Consider the following 14715-nt stretch of genomic DNA (forward strand, 5'->3'; position numbering starts at 1 on the left):
AACAACCCTCAGAATGGGAGAAAATATTTGTAAACGAATCAACAGACAAAGGATTAATCTCCAAACTATATAAACAACTCGTGCAGCTCAATATTAAAAAAACAAATAACCCAATCCAAAAATGGGCAGAAGACCTAAACAGACATTTCTCCAAAGAAGACATACAGGGCCAAGAAGCACATGAAAAGCTACTCAACACCACTAATTATTAGAGAAATGCAAATCAAAACTACAATGAGGTATCACCTCACACCAGTTAGAATGGGTATCATCAGAATATCTACAAACAACAAATGCTGGAGAGGGTGTGGAGAAAAGGGAACCCTCTTGCACTGTTGGTGGGAAAGTAAATTGATACAGCCACTATGGAGAACAGTGTGGAGGTTCTTTAAAAAACTAAAAACGAATTACCATATGACCCAGCAATCCCACTACTGGGCATATACCCATAATTCAAAAACACACATGTACCCCAATGTTCATTGCAGCACTATTTACAATAGCCAGGTCACGGAAGCAACCTAAATGCCCATCAACAGACGAATGGATAAAGAAGATGTGGTACATATATACAATGGAATATTACTCAGCCATGAAAAGGAACGAAATTGGGTCATTTGTAGAGACGTGGATGGATCTAGAGACTGTCGTACAGAGTGAAGTCAGTCAGAAAGAGAAAAACAAATATCATATATTAATGCATACATGTGGAACCCAGAAAAATGGTACAGATGAACCGGTTTACAGGGCAGAAATTGAGACACAGATGTAGAGAACAAACGTACAGACACCAAGGGGGGAAAGCGGCGGCGGGACCGGTGGTGGTGGTGTGATGAATCGGGAGATTGGGATTGACATGTAAACACTAATATGTATAAAATGGATGACTAATAAGAACCTGCTGTATAAAAAAATAAATAAAATAAAATTCAAAACTTCAAAACAACAAAAAAAAGAATAGTGTTGCTTTGTAATCCTGGGTCTGAGGAGTTTCAGGGCTGGGTGCCAGCACTCTTTACACATAACAGTGAGACTGACAACTTGCATCTGGTCTCAGTGAGACTCCTGGAGGGCTCTGCTGTTGAGGCTGGTCACTTAACAGAAGGATGCCTACATGACCAGGAAAATATAAAAATGTCCAGCTGAGACAGCATTTTGGACCCCCTGGTTCCAAGGTGTTCTCTGCACACATCAGTGGTTCCTGATCTTTTTGAGAACGTCTACTCTGCCAGGGCCTTACAGTAGGGGCAAAGGCAGCTTTCACCTGGGCGCTCCAGATCCCCTGCTGTGAGATAGCCTTTGGCTGTGATGCACAGCCTTATTTAATGCCCTTGCTATACTGAGTATGCATTATCTGTAATGAACTGTGGGTTTGTAAGCATCGTCATTTGGGGTCCTGTGAGTCTTCTTTAGCAATCCAACCCTGTGTAACTACCACCATCATGCAAAATCACACACAGTAACACACTGAAGTTTCTTAATGTAAATTTAAAAGCCTGAAAAATCTTTTACAGTTTCTTCAAATATACAAACCAGAGGTTTAGAAAAATTTATTAGTTATACTTTGGTTCAGAATTCTGTATTACTTACTAGCTATTCCAATAAATAATATGAAGAACCAGATTAAAATTATACTCTATCAAAAAAATGGAAGGAAATTCTGATATGCTATAACGTGGATGAACCTTAAAGACGTTATGCTAAGTGAAATAAGCCAGTCACAAAAAGACAAAGAAGGCTTGATTCTGTTTATATGGGGTAACTAATGTAGTCAAATTCACGGAGACAGAAAGTAGAATGGTGGTTGCTAGGGACTGAGGGGAAGGGGAATGAGGAGTTAGTGTCTCATAGGTATGAAGTTTCAGTTAGGAAGATGAAAAAAGTTCTGGACGTTGACGGTGGTTAGGTTGCAATACAATGTGAATGTCCTTAAGACCTCTGAACTGTACGCTTAAAAATAGTTGAAATGGTAAATTTTATTTTATGTATATTTTACCACAATTTAAAAAATGTTTTCACTTATATTAGCAAAGTGGCTTTTTTTCCGCCAATGATTACACACTGTGAGTTTGCTAACGTATTTAAAAAATTTTTTTAATTGAAGTATAGTTGATTTACAATGTGTCAATGTACTTTTGATAGGACAATAAGTTGGTACAATCTTTTGAGAAAGCAATTTGTTGGTATGTTTCAATGATCTTAAAAATGTATATATATCTCTTTGACCCAATTTTCCCTCCTAGGAGATTATCATGGTTATACTCAAAGACTGTTCTATTAAGAAATGCATTGAAGCATTGTTTGTATTTTTTTTTTAAAGCAAACAGTCTGAAGTTTCCAAAATTCATTAAGCAAATAATGATGCATTTCTACTATGGGACACTAAACAAGCATTAACATTACTTATGTGAATATTTAAAGGTATAGAAAAAAGTCGCTAGGACATAAATTAGTAAAAAAGTCTACATACAATTATGAAACTATAATAAACTCCATTTGTTTTGTTAAAAAGCAGCTGGTTAGCTAGCTAGAAAAAATATTACTATCTACCATTATCTATTGTTACATATGCACATATAGAAAGATTTATAAGAGAATATATTATCCTTTTGTGGCAGGATTATGGTTCATTTTTATTTTCATCTGACAGCTTTTTCCCCCATGTAGTTTCTAAACATTCTGCCCTATATATCTATTCTCTTGCTAATCATAAGCAAGTAATAAGAGTTGTTAAACATACAAAGTATTTTTCCAGGCCATTTTTCCTAGCCTGTGTTTCCTAATCTCTTTCTTTTGTCCAGGTGAAAGCAAAGCAGAGTCAAGGTTTAGTCTGGGATAAACAGAGGCATTGGAAAAAGCTTTCGAGGATACTCTGGACCAACCACTGACTGTTCTTGGCAGAACAGAAATGTGGCTCTTGTAAGGTACTCGGATGGGAAGCAAGATGGTGGAGGGAAACACTACTGCCTGGGGCACTGGAAAACTTCTCTCCCTCTAATTTTATCAGTGACTCAAGAGGGACCCTTGAAAGTCACTTCACAATTTGGGACCTCATGGTTCTCATTATAAAACAAATTTGGGTCTTTTAGGCCTTCAAGCTTAATTGCTTTGCAATTTAATGTTGTGTATTGTTCGAGGTTGATTTGTGTCCAGACTGTGAAAGGATTAAGCCCTGCCTTTTGCAAGCAGTTTGGAATGTTGTTGCTTCTTTTTTCTTAAACATATTTATCTAAAATATTATAACTGTTATATATCATTACATAGATAAAGAACCAAAAATATATACGTGGTCAGACAGAGGAGCAAGTCTGGCCAGCTTTTAGGAAGAGAAACATTAGAGACTGTCATCACGGAAAAAGTAACAGAGGAGTGTTTCATGTAAGGAAGGGTCAAAACGTCAAATGCCACTAAAATGTCAAGTAAGGTAAGGATAAAGATCTATCCACTGATCTTGATGACAAGGTAATGAGGCAAGTCAGACTCTTCTATTAATCTATTTAAATTATTTAAAAATAATCCTCACACTTTGTTTAAAATTATGACAGTCAGCCATCTCCTGAGAATTAGGGAACACTTTTTCCCCTTCTGAGTAGGAAGACTTTTCATGATTTCAGAATCAAAGATTCCTGAGATGTGGCTTCAAGTAAGTACAACATATTTATCAATTAACTCTACAATGGAGAAACCTAGCCAGCGCCAGACCAAGTGACAAAAGTTCACATCTCTCGTTACAGGGCTCATGGATATGATGTCCCTGATATGTGACTCTTGATATGATGCACTGAGACGAGCACAGCATCATTTCGGTGTGATTCCTGCTTAAAATGCAAAAATCACGACGGAACAGTAGAAAAAACTGAAGGACCTTCTACAAAGTAATTAGCTTCAACTCAAAAAATATTGAGGTCATGTAAGGCAAGGAAAGACTGAGGAACTCTTACACACTGAGACACCAAAGGATATGACATGACATTTAAATGCAATGCATGATCCTAGTTTATACACCAAGCCTCTGAATTATATTATCGTAATTATTTATAAATCTTGACTAGGAATACATAATTATTTTCTGATATAAAGAGAAAATATACTCTCAGCAGCAAATACCCACATTGCTTTTCATATTGAAATTTTGCCCACCCTTCCCTAAAAGATGCATCCTACAGATTCTACCAACGTTATGCTGGTTTATATTGGTTTACCTCCTATAAACATGTAGTTTGGGAAGAGTGGGCTGTTTTAAAAGGCTTTGATTATTATGTAATCATGGGAATTAAGATTTTGGGAGTCCTTTTCCCCCTTTATTTGTATACTGGGGACAGAAACCGATTTTAAAAATGATTAAAGTCCATTGGAAGAAATATAATAGTAGTGTTATTATTTACAGTGGTAATAGCGACTATTGACTTGCTTAATATAAACTAGGCACTGTACAAAGTACTTTGCATACATTATCTTATACAGTTTTCAAAATTCCATCAGTTAGTTATTAGGCCCTAGATTTATATATGAAGATTATAAACTCAGAGTGGTTGAATGATTCTTAAAATCACAAAACTATTAAGGTGACAGAGCTGAGACTGAACTCCAGCCCTTCTGTTACAGATGAATCAGGGGAAGGCCATGGAACTGACACCATGCTCTGTTCCCTGAGCATCAACATCATTGAAGGCCCCTCTGTAGCTCCTCATATATTAGCACTTGCCATAAAAATCCAAATTCTGATGGTAGCGCAAAGAATGGCCAAGCAAACCATCATCTCTTCCTTCTATTACACTTGTTTGGCTGCACTCACCCTTGCCTTTTCCATTGTCTCTCTGCTTATGTAGTTTACGGAACTATTTCAGACTATATTTCATTGGTAAGAAAGATCTGAACGACTCCACTGGTGCTGGATAGTAAGAAGCACAGTGAGAACAAAAGGTAAGATTCCGAGCACATTTCTGTCCTGATGTTTCTAGACGGTAAAACCACAACATGACATTTATGAATCTCATCTCACACTGAATTTTATTCTCATATAGAGGAGAGAGAAAGAGGTGATCTAAAAGTCAAGAACAGGACTCTAAATAAGATGCCAGTGTCAGCAATTTGGGCAGAGATGTAATTGGCACTGCTGCCTCCTAATTCATGGCCAAGCAGCCAGACACTGAGAACCCTCGAGGAGGCCACCAAACTGAGAAAGCAAGCTAAGGCTGATGAATGGTCTAGTAGAATAACGGCAAATAATCTTCTTGGCTCTTTGCTGAGTGAGCCAATGGAGACGTATTTTGTCATCACAGTAGTTTGCAGCTGTAATGTGGATATCTTCACAGTTTTCTGTACCCCTAGAAATATCCTTGTACTTTTTGGACACCTTTGCAGTGGGGCGTGTCAAGGGAGAAGAGGGGATCTAGATGTCATTCCCAAGGATGACTTATGCTTAAAAGTTTAATTTCCAATGCTAGGTTTCTCTAACATAAATCATACTGTTCTGGGGAGAGAACTAGTTATATACTCTTTTCAAATATGTTTTCCCAACTAATGATCTTACGTGGCTTAAAGTTATACTGACAGAAAAACAACTGCAGTTGTTTTTAAACTAATGATGCAATTCATGGATAATTTCCTCTAAATACCTCAGAGATGTGAATGAACGAATCATATATCATTGCAGGAAGCAATTTCTGTCAATGGATTCTACCTGATGGAACCTCAATGCATATCAGATTGGGTAAAAACTTTCAATTGAAATAAGATTCTGAAACTGGCTCTGGAGCAAAACCCAAACCCTGAGAGGAAACAGCTGTGAATATATTTAGAACTTTCCACTTTCCAGGAGCTCTTGTGTTACCAACATCTATTTTCTGTGCACAGCAACATATTTTGTGAAGGAATCTAATGACATAGGTGGCTTCAACAATTCTTTCCAAGTTGAAAGAATGTGGGTTGGCTTTCTTACTGGGTCACCATCCTGCAATGTCTTAACTATATTCCCCCAGAGGTTTCTTTCTTTCTGATCTATGTATGTCACAGACATACGCATGTTCATCAGGAAACTAAGGCACCTTGACAAACCCAACAGCAGCTCCTGGGAAGTTGTAATCAGAAGGGATGCCTCCCAGGCCTAGAAAGGTTTAAAAATAATGTAATACCTTTTGCTTTTTGCTTCTAGTTCTATCATGCTAATACTCTTGGGGGGGGGTGTGTGTGCGAGAGAGAGAGAGAGAGAGAGAGAGAGAGAGAGAGAGAGAGAGAGAGAGAGAGAGAGAGAGAGAGAGAGAGAGAGGACTTTTTCTGCCAACCTGGGGCAGATCTTCAGGGGAAATCCTATTCATCTTTGTTTGCCCAAGTGTTCCTTGTGCTTTTCTTGTTTCTAGGTCTCTTCTAGGAGAGGAATAACCAAAAAACCTTTTGTGAGTATCTTGCTACTCAAGGAATACAAATGAATTACGCAAAATCAAGCACCTAATCTACATGGATTGGGCTCTAGTACAAGTCTTCTAATGCTCCCTAATGTAGTGGCTACAGAATTGTACGTGGCCTCATGCTGCTGTCATCATCACAGTTACTCTGTCCCTCCAAAGAGACCACAGGCACCTTATGGACACAGAGGTGCTTCAGGGTCACCCCGTCCCCTACACAGCATTGAGTACACTAATGGTTTATGTTTGATGCCCTGCAGAATGGCTTTGTTCAATACAGACTTATGACAGATGAAAGGGGTTACAGATGACATAGTAACTTAATTCTCTGATTCAGGTTTTGGGGAGATTTGGAACATAGACTCAGCCTGTAACATGGAACCATAGCTTGTGGTGAGAAATCATAAAATCTGGGCTCTGGTCTCTTCTCTGACACTTAACTGGTTAGACGCTCTTTGATGACCTCATCGACTGAAAGGGGGACAATGCCTGTTCAAATGCCCCAACTGGCTGTTGTAAGGATGTAAGAGATGAGGATGTAAACACTGTTCAGTGCCACACAAATGCCTAAGCATCACTGTTGACATGATGCTGTGTTTTCTGGGGCTCCAGAAAACCACAGGGAATAATTACATGGTACAGGAAAGCAAAGAAAAGAGACAGTAAAGGTAGGAGGCAGTGAAAGGATTGATGGGCACCTGCTTTTCCATAAATCTGTAAGGAGATTTTTTTTAAAAAGGCCTTGAAATAACCAAAATCCTTCTACAAATACCTGTTTGTCAACTACTATAATTCAGGCACTTTCACATGTTCCATCAATCAGGATAATAAAGATAAGATCCACCATTTACTAAAATCTCATTATGTACCAGTGCCCCACAGCAAGAAATGTATTAGGTGTAATCACCACTGAGTAAGGTTGGTATTGTTATTCCCATCTTTCAAATGATGAAATTAAGGCTCAAAGAAGTTAAGTAACTGTCCTATGGCCATCCAGCTAATGAGGGATAAAAAGAGAAAAAGTCACAAGGGATCAGCACGTGCTTCTGTTACATCTTGGCTGTCGTCCTGTTCTGGTGGCTTTATGTTCTATGTGAGCAGGGGTCATTTCCACATTGCACCGTTTGGTTCTTTACAGCATGTGGCGCTATGGGTATCAGTTCAGAGGTCCTGCTGGTGCAGCTGATGGTGTGTCAGATCAGGGCAGGGTCTGACCCTGTAGCTAGTTCTCTGAAAGACACATGGCTTGTGATGGTGCTAACCCTGGTAAAAATAGTAAGTTCAAGATCAACATCACATTTCATCCAATTCCCAGAGACTGTAAACCACAGATGGCAAGGTGACTGGGTCCAGGAGAACCAAGACAAACACAGGCGGATCTTAGCAATCCAGACAGGAGAATCTGAAGTCTGGAGATCAGTGCATTGGGAAAATAAGTACGGCTTGGTCAACAGGGGGCACTCAAGCTAAATCCAGAGCCATCTTGAGAGGCTGCTGAACCAGCCCTATGATTACCTCTTGCTGGGTAGAATGAGGCAGTCAGGGGCCTCTAGGTGACCGCCTATCCCTGATTGGGACAAAGCTGGACCCACAAAAGGCCCTCACACGGAGGAGAAGTCGAGTTAGGTACACAGGTGGCAGGCATTTCTATGACTGCGTGGGGTCTCTCGGACTCCAGAGAGTTTTATACTCCAGAGCAATTCAGACATCAGTACCAGTGCTCAGGCCTAAAGGAACCAATGGAAGGATAAATGAAAGACTTGTTTCCAATGTGAGTGATGGGATGCCAGGGCTTTTATGGTGACACCAAAGATTGCCTATAGACATATGGTCCAGGCCCAGGAAAGATCTTTTATCTTCTTTCCTCCTATCGTTAAAAATAAACAAATGAACAAACCAACCCAAGCTGCACTCCAGTGATTCATTCCACCTTACATTTCAAGGCAAGTTAAAGCCCTTGCTTTTGTATTCTGTGCTTGATACGTTTCATGTTTCTTGCACTCACTGCTCTGATTTCTTTGCAGAACAGATGTCACCTTGACAGAGGATAGACATCATCTTTATAAAGTATTTCTGAACAAGGGAGACTCACGGCTAATGACTCCTGCATACAGCAGGCAGCTATGCCCCTCTCATCCTGCTCAGAAGGGAAAACACCAATCCTCATTTTTTATGGCCGCTGGCTGCCCATGAATGAAAGGCCAACTGATTTCAGAATCATCCCTAAACTTCAAACCCAAATGAAAGTTTGAGAGCCACTGCCTCTGTGAGCTACTGTCAATGACTTAGCACTGCTATGTACGCTGACGCTGACGGGAGATTGGAAGCTCTGTGCTGGGGGAATAAGGGGAGCCAGTTTCCTGCTCCAGCTCTTTCACAAACTGTGGGATGTTGCTGTTTAACCCATCTGGGTTTCTGTGTCCTCATCTGCACGATGTGAGGCTTAGAGTTAATCCTCCTGCAACAGGCTGTAAAGCTATAAAGTATAAATTAACACACATGTGCATATTTTCAAAGCATTCAGAATCACAGATGTTGAAAATATTAGTAATGTTTAGCCACCATTTTTTTGTTCCAGATGTCTAAGAGGTATTTAATGAAAGAGTCATATTTTTTCTACCATAAACTACTTCTGGGCTTTCCACATGCCATTTAATGACAATGGACATCTTTGGAATTATGACTCAATATGTACGTATATCATTCCTTATTTAGTTTACTGGTATTACTGTCATCAGCGTCACACAGGTTGTAAGAAAAAAACACTGCAGGTTATTTTTCTTTCCTTGGAATTGACAGAACACTGCCCCATCTTCCCGCCTTGCTCGGTTTCTGGTATCGTGTAATGTCTGGTACACCCCCCACCCAGTTCCCCACAAATGGTTGTAACAAGGACAATGCATTCCTTGGTTCTTTTGTGAGCGAGAGCACAGAAGAGGGCTGTAGTCTGAACCAATATGTTCTGATATTAAGTAGTCTTGGGGAAAAATAGCTTCAAACTGCTCTTCAAACACAAGGCATTAGAATGACTGATGAATGTACCCCTATCATTGTTACACTTCTACGCCAAGAATCATGACACTTATGTTGAAAGAGAAGCACAACACAGCACAAATCACCCTTAGTGCAGAATTTGTTTGAAACAGCTCAGGCGCCTGAGTGGGACCACTTGCCAGGATGATGGCTATCACTGCATCCTGGGAAGAAGAGCCAGGAGTCCAATGTGAGCTTTGTGTCCTGTGACCATGGAGCTAGGTTTGCTTTCCTCTCATGATCACCCTCATCTTTAGCCACATGCCTGGGAGGCAGGTTCTGTGTGTACTTTTGGCCCAAGGCGTATCTTCCTTTTCGACTCAGACTCCTTCACTGTAAAAGGAAGGAGTCTCACACTGTGGTCTAAGTTTCTCTGTGTGTCTCTTTATCCTGACGAGACCTTTGAGGTCAGTGACTATCCTTTTTACTTTTCTCATTTTCCTCTTTGACTTTAAAGGGGTGCCTGGCACAAAGTAGATGCTCATAAATACATACTGAATGAATGAACATACGGATGGAAGGATGAGTGAGTAAATCTTACTCTTACTTTTTCAATTAAAATTTTTAAAAACTGCATAAAAGATTGGATATACAAAAAAGTATAAAGACTAATACGATGAACTGTATTATCATAGTGATTCACCTATGAATGTCTCATGCTTCTACCTATTCGAATCTTCCCCTCATCCCCCATCTCTTCTCAGGGAGGTTACTGAACTTGTTCATCATTCCTGTTTTTACTCTTTATATCTTTAATACATATATATGGATGCCTAACAAAAAACTACAGTATTTTTTTGTCTGCTTTGAAAATTTATAAAATATTGTCATACTGTATTCTTCTGAAACTTGCATTTATAATCAAAAGTATATTCGTGAGACAAATGCATGTTGATACATACCCTTCTGGTCCAGGCATCTTCTCTGTTGTGCAAATGTATCATAAGTTAGGTATCCATTCTCGTGTTGATGGAATTACAAACAATGCTGCTAGCAACAACCTTACCCGTGTGCTGTGGGCACCTGTGGGCAGGATTCTATACTGCACAAGCCGAGGAGAGGAACTGCTGGGTCACAAGGGATGCATATCCTCAACTTTACCAGGACTGCTGGATAATGATCCAAAGCAGTTGTACCAATTTACATTCTCATAAATCCGCATTTATAAGACATCAGTTTTCTAACACTAATGCTTGTCTTTTTAGGCGCTGACTTCTGCTGGAGAATATGCTTTGTTGCCAAGCCTGCCTGAGGGCCACCTCTGAAATAGGCTGATTCAAGGGCTGGTATTCTGTCCCACAGTGGTCAGAGTGATTCCCATTCCTCTGCTGTTGTTTCATAAGCTGAGGCCGCTGTGCTGCCTCAGTGTCTGAAGTATCGGAGTTCCTTCCTCCTAACCCTCAACTGTGTACACCCTATATTCATTGGAAACTCAGGTTACATGAAAATAAAAGGTTGCTTTTAATGGTAAAGAAAAGGTTACCTTCATCTAAATGTGATCTGTGTTCACAGGACTGATGGCCATCCCTTTTCCACACTCCTGGCGTCCCCAAGTCCTGACACCCTTTAAGTCTCATTACATTGCGTTGTGGGATCATAGAACCATAGGGTAACAATGTTGCTGCTGGAATTCCGTGGTTTTGGTAACAGTAGGTTTCACCTTAATGCCTCCTACTTCAACTTATTAAATATAATGCTTCAGAATAGGGGGTGTTAAAACAAATCAGACTATGTAGTATTCAGATCATATTTCAAAAGGAAAATCTGTGATAGGTGACCATGTAAATGATGATTTGCTGTCCAAACTATCCTATCATGATTTGGAGCCGAGGTTTTTTTTTTTTCCTTTCTAATAGTCACTTATCTCTTCAAATGAGAAGAAGACTCATAGGGGGTTTAAACACTTTAAAAAACATTTTTCTATGTTTATACTTGACCTTTTCTTCCAATTAGGATTTAAAGTGCCTAGTGTATTTTTTGGTTTGTTGGTTTCTAATGTAAGCTTTCTTCTTGAAGGATAAAGTACATATAGAAAGTGCACCAAGAGTAAGCTTACAGACTGATGATGTTTCACGAAGTAAACGCTTTCTTGGAACAGCAGTCAGGTCAAGATTACCAGAACCTCAAACCTCCCCCCCTCATGCTCTCTTTCAGTCATTACACCTCCTACTCCCAGGGTAATCACTATTCATTTATTTTTTTTCTCCAATAGACGTAACATATCCCCTAAACCAAACTGCTCCGTTTACCGATGAGTTCAGCGAGAGCCAGAGAGATAAAATGACTCACCCGAGGTCACACAAAGAGGAAGTGAAGAACTGGGGCTGGAACTCTTGGCCCGATCCACTATCCATTCTGTCATGATTCGCTCTGACTGTTCTTATTTTCTCTTTTACTGAAATGTGGCAAGAAATACTGGGACCCACGTTCTCTGTGCACTGCAGAGGCTGTAGGTCCTCTACCCACATTGTGTTCCCTCCTCTACTAGCATCTTTCTACTCCTAAGGCTTTTTGCTTTTCAGCAAAAATAAACAAACGGGACTTAATCGAACTTATAAGCTTTTGCGCAGCAAAGGAAACCATAAACGAAACGAAAAGATAACCTACAGACTAGAAGAAAACATTTGCAAATGATGCAATGGACAGGAAAAGGGCTTAATTTCCAAGATATACAAACGGCTCCTACAATTTAATAACAAGAAACTAAACAACCCAATAGAAAAATGGGCAGAAGACCTAAACAGACATTTTTCCAAAGAAGACATACAGATGGACAATAGGCACATGAAAAGATGTTCATCATTGCTGATTATTAGAGAAATGCAAACCAAAACCACAATGTACCACCTCACACCTGTCAGAATGGCCATTAAAAAGTCTACAAATAATAAATGCTGGAGAGGGTGTGGAGAAAAGGGAACCTTCTTATGCTGTTGGTGGGCATGTAAATTGGTACAGCCACTATGGAAAACAGTATGGAGGTTCCTCAAAAAACCAAAAATAGAGTTACCATATGATCCTGCAATCCCACTCCTGAGCATATATCCAGACAAAACTATAATTTGAAAAGATACATGCACCCCCATGTTCATAGTAACACTATTTACAATAGCCAAGACATGGAAACAACCTAAATGTCCATCGACAGAGGAATGGATAAAGAAGGTGTGAGATATATATATATATATATATATATATATATATATATATACACACACACAATGGAATATCACTCAGCCATTAAAAAGAATTAAATAATGCCATTTGTAGCAACATGAATGGACCTAGAGATTATCATACTAAGCGAAGTCAGGAAGAGAAAGACAAATACCATATGATATCACTTATATGTGGAATCTAAAATATGACACAAATGAACATATCTACAGAACAAAAACAGACTCACAGATATAGAAAACAGACTTGTGGTTGCCAAGGGGGAGGGTGTCTGGGGCAGGGAAGTATTGGGAGTTTGGGATTAGCAGATGCAAACTATTTTACATAGGATGGATAAACAACAAGGTCCTATTGTATAGCACAGGGAAATATATTCAATATGCTATAATAAACAATAATGGAAAAGAATATGAAAAAGAACATATATCTATAACTGAGTCACTTCACTATACAGCAGAAAGTGAACACAACATTGTAAATCAACTATAATTCAATAAAATTTTTTAAAAGACTTTTTGTTTCTCACACAAGGGGAGTGGACCCTTGTACACATGTGTAAGTTTCAGGACTCTATGAATGAAGGTAGGATTTGAAAAACAATGCAAGTAGTGTTTACTAGCCAGCACTCTTCTGATAGAAACAACCAATTATTCAGCGTATTAGCTACCTTTGTCCTCTTTCTAAGGGAGAAAGCAATGACAACAGACAGGTTCACATCAGTAATGTAACCCAACACTTAAAAACTGGTCACCTTCAACACACACTAATTTCTACATCCAAACTGAAAGCCCTTTCCATCACAACATTCCCTGAACATTCTGATTAACTGAGGTTTCTGAGTGGTGTGGAGCAGCAGATAAACTGTGCAATGTGCAGACAGATATTCAGTCTTATTCCCGGTTTGCCTGTGTACGAGCAGTGTGGCCTTGGCCAAGTCACCTTGGCTCTCTAAGCCTGTTTCTCTTTTGTAAAACAGAGAATAAGATTACCATAGCGTTTGTGATAATGTATACAAATCATTTAGCACAGTGTCTGGCACCCAAAGAGCTCTTAACAGATGGTAACTGACTCCTACTCTAATCTTAACTAGGGGTCAGCATTCTCCATTTTAGCATCTATCTCGCTGATGACAGTATTATTTGGTGTTGGGTTGACAATAATGGTCCTTCAAAAGTGTATGGCAAGGACTTACCAGGTGGCGCAGTGGTTAAGAACCCGCCTGCAGGGGTTCAGAGGTTCGAGCCCTGGTCTGGGAAGATCCCACATGCCGCGGAGCAACTAAGCCCGTGCGCCACAACTACTAAGCCTGCGCTCTAGAGCTTGCGAGCCACAACTACTGAGCCTGCGTGCCACAACTACTGAAGCCTAAGTGCCTAGATCCTGTGCTCCACAACAAGAGAAGCCACTGCAATGAGAAGCCCGCTCACTGCAACGAGCACAACTAAAGTCCACGCGCAGCTACAAAGACCCAACGCAGCCAAAAAATAAATACATAAATAAAATTTATAAAAATAAAAAATTATATGGCAAGGACCATTTCTCATATTCAGGAGAAGCCTCAGCTGAACTTTCACATAAAGAAGAAAGATTATGTGTGGCTTCCTAAAAAGGTTCTGCACTCAATTCCAATTGGAATTCTCTGAACACCAGCTGGGTGTCCTACAGTCCAACTCAATTCTGACACTGTCTACCAGAAGATAGTAACAGATTCCACAATTTGAAGATTCAGTCCTATAAGACTGCTCTCCGACCCTACCCCATTTCAGATGCCAATCCCATCTGAAGATAATTACCAGATAAAATAATAAATATGATAAAGGGAGAACAGAGGATGGTGCCTAATGTAATTTGGGGAGTGGGAGACTGAAGAGGTGGTTGTGGGAGACTTTTCAGAAAAAAATGATATAAATCTGAGGCTTGAGGATAAGTAAGAGTAAGGCAAGAGAAAATGGATGCGATATGTAAATAAACAAGGTGAAGGCAGGAAGGGAGAAGAGAAAAAGGGAGAGAGAAGGAGAAAGAGAGAAAGACAGAGAGAGAGGGAGGGAGAGAAGGAGAGAGAGATCTTGAGGTGGCATAGGAGGGAGGGAGGGAGGGGGAG

Source organism: Globicephala melas, chromosome 16, assembly GCF_963455315.2.
Source record: "Globicephala melas chromosome 16, mGloMel1.2, whole genome shotgun sequence".
NCBI lineage: Eukaryota > Metazoa > Chordata > Mammalia > Artiodactyla > Delphinidae > Globicephala > Globicephala melas.